Source organism: Chinchilla lanigera, unplaced genomic scaffold (assembly GCF_000276665.1).
Source record: "Chinchilla lanigera isolate Chin_1 unplaced genomic scaffold, ChiLan1.0 scaffold00042, whole genome shotgun sequence".
Classification (NCBI taxonomy): domain Eukaryota; kingdom Metazoa; phylum Chordata; class Mammalia; order Rodentia; family Chinchillidae; genus Chinchilla; species Chinchilla lanigera.
Window position 1 is genome coordinate 8627922 of NW_004955443.1, and position 3842 is coordinate 8631763.

A 3842-nucleotide genomic window follows, 5' to 3' on the forward strand; every position below is an offset into this window, starting at 1 on the left:
ACTGTCACAAAAAGACAGATGAACTAGACAAAAAAATCAATAATGAAGTATTAGAACTGAACCAAACTTTTGAACAAAAGAACTTAGTAGATGTCTACAGAATGTTCCACCCCACAACATCAGAATGCACATTCTTCTCAGCTACACGGAACATTCTCCAAAATAGCCCACGTACTAGCTCTTAGAACATACTCAAGTAAATGCAAAGGAACTGAAATTATCCCATGCATATTATCGGACCATAGTGCAGTGAAATTGGAAACCAGTGGCAAAAGAAACCACAAGAACTTCACAAACACATGGAAATTAAATAGCACCCTCCTGAACAACCAATGGGTCACAGATGAAATTAAAGAAGAAATTAGACAGTTTCTACAATTAAATGATAATGACAATACAACATAGTGGAACTTATGGGAAATGATGAAAGCAGTCCTAAGAGATTTATAGCAGTGAATACCCATTTCAGGAAAATGGAGCAAGCACGAGTAACTCAATGGTGAACCTGAGACTTCTAGAAAAGAAGAGTGACCTAAGTCAAAAACTCATACAAGGGAGAAAATTATAAAGATCAGAGCAGAAATTAACACCTTGCAGACTAAGAAAACAATATAAAGAATCAATGAATGGAAGAAAAGCACCTTTTTCTACTTTTAGATCTCTTGAGAATTCAATAAATATTTCTGAACTTTCATCTCAAATGTCAGTAATATTCCTAAATTCTTGCCCCACTCTCATAGACAGAATTAAGCATACTTTCTGGATTTCCACACTCCTTCACATTATGATTATTTCTGCTCTGACTTTTTTCCCATTAAACTACAGCTGTCCAAAGGTCATCTTCTGTTCTGAATCCACAGAATGATACTACATTTTGACAGCTAAAACATTCTCCTGAAAATGACAGTGCAGGATGCATGATTAAGCACCATGCGTCCATTATTCTGTCATGCTTTAGATTTCATTGTCATCTTTGCTTTCTTGCCTATTATGGGTTATGGATAAGAAAAGAAGTCATCTTTATTGGAAATGACAGCCAAGGTGCCTTGTATGTCTTATTAAAGTGATGTATAGGTTTTGCTACTAAGATAGGTTAGTTTTGTACACTGCTTTATACATCATATAAGTGAGAAGTTACATTTTTTACTTTTAAAAGGTTAAGAAATAAGAAAGGTTAAGAATTTATAAGAAAGAACATAAGTCTGTAACATTATCCCACTATCAAGAGTCACTGTCAACTTATCTTTCCAGTTTCAATTCTGTATGTGTGTAATTTACTGATGACAATATACTTGTGTATACTAATTTTTTATTGAACATTGTATCAGTGAGCTTTTTCCTTTATTCTATCATTCTCCAAATTATGATTCTTTTGGAAGGCTGTATAGTATTTCATGTTATAAATGTATCGTAATTTATTCAGGTATTTTTCTCTCAGTGGATATTTGAATTATTTTAAATTTTTGATTACAGTATTTTAAATAACTTTAAAAATGTGTTTTCAAAAACCTGTTGTAACTCCAATGTTATTAGTAGCACAGCAGAGTGACTGACACAGTCAGAGTCCAGATAACAAGCAATACAATGAGACATGAAGCTAGAGAAAAGGCAACACTGGTGTGAGTGGTAGCCTCAGCCACATCCTTCCTGGAGTGCAAGCCCTTTGGATATAGTCTGACCTGATTTGTAGCAGTACTGTTTCCCTGGCTAAGCAGACTAAACTGAGAATTGACACTGCAACCAGGCATGAGTATCCAAGGGTCAGTGAAACAAGCCCATGCAAGATCTCAGTGTGGTCACTGCATCTGCAATGACCACAGCTAATGGAACAAAGCCTCTTTCATACAATTTGAATTTGAGACTCATGGGGGCTTAACCAAAAGGTAGGGCAGATACCTTGAGAGAAATACAAAAGCCATATCCACATGGCAGTGGGAGCCACGACAAAGTGGGATTCACAGAGTAGAGAAACAAATGCAGAGAGAACTTAGCAGCACAGAGAAAGCAAAGCAGAGTGTGGCTGAGTCATCACACAGGCAGAGCACTGGAGAAGAAGCAGCAGATGCTTGATGCTGAAGCTATGTCAAGAGGAACAGGTGGCTTGAGGTATGCTATGTCCCCAGGGGCCACGCCAGGCAGCTGCTAAGACTGCTTCCTGCTTTTCCCACTTCCTTGTGGAGCTTCATAATGAACCACATTGACCTAAGTCACCAGAGCGCGTCTCTTTTCATGGCAACCTGAAAGAACCTAATTGACACCATGTAATATTCATATGTCCATCATGGCATGTCTCAGGTGGCATCATGGTGATTTGCTTTTTATAATTCTCCCTGACTAGACTTCTGGAGGTCAAGGACTGTGTTTAATGTCTTTAAAAATATATCCTTAGCAGCTGGGGCGATGTAATAACAGGTAGGAGGTACTTCCTAATTGTTCAGTGACTGAATGAGGAGCAGGAATGGTCCAGGCTAGAACAGCAACTGGAAAACATTTTTCTAAATGAACTTTGGATTTCTTGTTTTGTTTGCTATCAGTAACAAATGTAAAAATTTTTGTTCTCAAGAATTTATTTAAAATAATGCCTTAAAAATTTCCCTTTAAATTTGCTGTAAATAAGACACATTTCTTTTTAAAAATATACTTGTTCATCAGACCTTTAGAGTCCTGCCTCCTACCAAACATGAGCTCCAATACACTATTTGAAGTAAGGTCTTAGTGTTCCTTACTAAGCTCTGTGGGAGAAAAGTACATAATAAGAGAGTTCCAGGACTTGCAACTTTCTTCTTTTAATCTAGCAAAGTTGTGCCATCCACACTAAGAAGAATAAAGACATGCAGAATAGGTCACGTACACCACAGCACAAAGTGCTGTGTACCTGTGTTGCAAAGTTGATTCTAAACAAGAAGTGGAGAGTTGCATTAGAAAAGCCCTAGCTGTTGAGGGGCTATGAACATCTTTTAAGTAGTCATTAGTTATGCCCTCTATATGGTCAGCTTAATACAGCATGATCTCTTCCAAGTTTTCAGACTCTTCCAAGTTTTCTAAAATGTCATAGGTAGTGAGTTCTAGGATTTACTTTCTCCTGGTAATACTTACCACACTTGTCTTAAGGCAAGGTTTTGTTACTACTATTTCACACAAGCCTAGAAATCACTATTTCTCCCCTAAAAGAGGCTTGTTGACTAGTACTCTGATATAACATAGTTGCCTCAGCTTCCTGTGTTTTTAATAAGCTGAATGAGTTCAGTCTGACAATGAAGATTTGCAATATCACTATGCTTATACTTGTAGGTAGTATATCAGCAACTACTATAATTTGAAATTTTTGACTCAAAAAGTGAAACCTTATTTTACTGCATTCAAACTTTGCAGTGGTGGCTACTGGGATGTCTCAGTTTTATAAAAAATGATACTATCAAATTTCTCTTTCTCTATTGCAAGTATATTTAAAAATCATCTTCCCAGTGAATATTTAAATGAACAGAGGAGCCTGTTCATTATTTACACAATTTAACTCTAAAACAAAATTTCCTATTATTCATACTAGCAGCCTACTTTCAAATTTTGGCCACAAGTATTATTGAAGAAGATTCTGCATGTCTTAGTTATATTTTTATCTAAGTGTGCTATTTAGAGTTACTATTTGTATGAATTGGAATTTTTTCAATATTGTGCAAATAAAATAAATTAAACACGGAAGCAAATGGAACATTAAAATTGATATGCATCTGCAATTACACCTCCCTTACCCCAAATTGTAAAGTTTTGTATTAGTTAAAATTTTGTGTTGGCATTACCTGTCATTTTCCTTCTTCTTCTTCTTCTTCTTCTTCTTCTTCTTC

General features: G+C 36.0%; 2 long non-coding RNA genes across 3 annotated transcripts in view; one reads left to right on the plus strand and one right to left on the minus strand.

The window, feature by feature from the left end:
* Positions 1 to 3831, minus strand: part of LOC106149325 — a 9447-nt gene extending 5616 nt beyond the window's left edge. Inside the window, exon 1 of one of the 2 annotated variants that reach the window (XR_001235443.1) lies at positions 3798 to 3831. This is a non-coding gene — a long non-coding RNA (uncharacterized LOC106149325). The remainder of the gene's footprint in view (positions 1 to 3797) is intronic. The other variant, XR_001235442.1, reaches the window with a different exon arrangement.
* Positions 1 to 3842, plus strand: part of LOC102007602 — a 128269-nt gene that overhangs the window by 35790 nt on the left and 88637 nt on the right. The gene's annotated exons all lie outside the window — the stretch shown is intronic.